Raw genomic sequence first — 307 nt, forward strand, 5'->3', positions numbered from 1 at the left:
GTGGCAAGACAAAGAAAGAGTCAAGGAGATTCATATCAATATTTATTCTATCTGATCATAAATGTGTTATACAAAAAAAAAGAAAGATGAAGTATCTCCATATTCAGAACTTGAAGACACGTACCCCGTGCATATCAAGGAGATACATAACCTATTAATAAACCCCTAACGCGCGTCAGAACAATATAATTTCTTTTCGAATTCTTTACACGCTTCTGGACAGGACAGGTTTGGGTCGTCAGTCACGCCGTGGAACAGATTAGAAAGGGTGATGGTGTTATCGCGGTGATTCCGCTTCTGTATATCG

Source organism: Penaeus monodon, chromosome 21 (genome assembly GCF_015228065.2).
Source record: "Penaeus monodon isolate SGIC_2016 chromosome 21, NSTDA_Pmon_1, whole genome shotgun sequence".
Lineage (NCBI taxonomy): Eukaryota > Metazoa > Arthropoda > Malacostraca > Decapoda > Penaeidae > Penaeus > Penaeus monodon.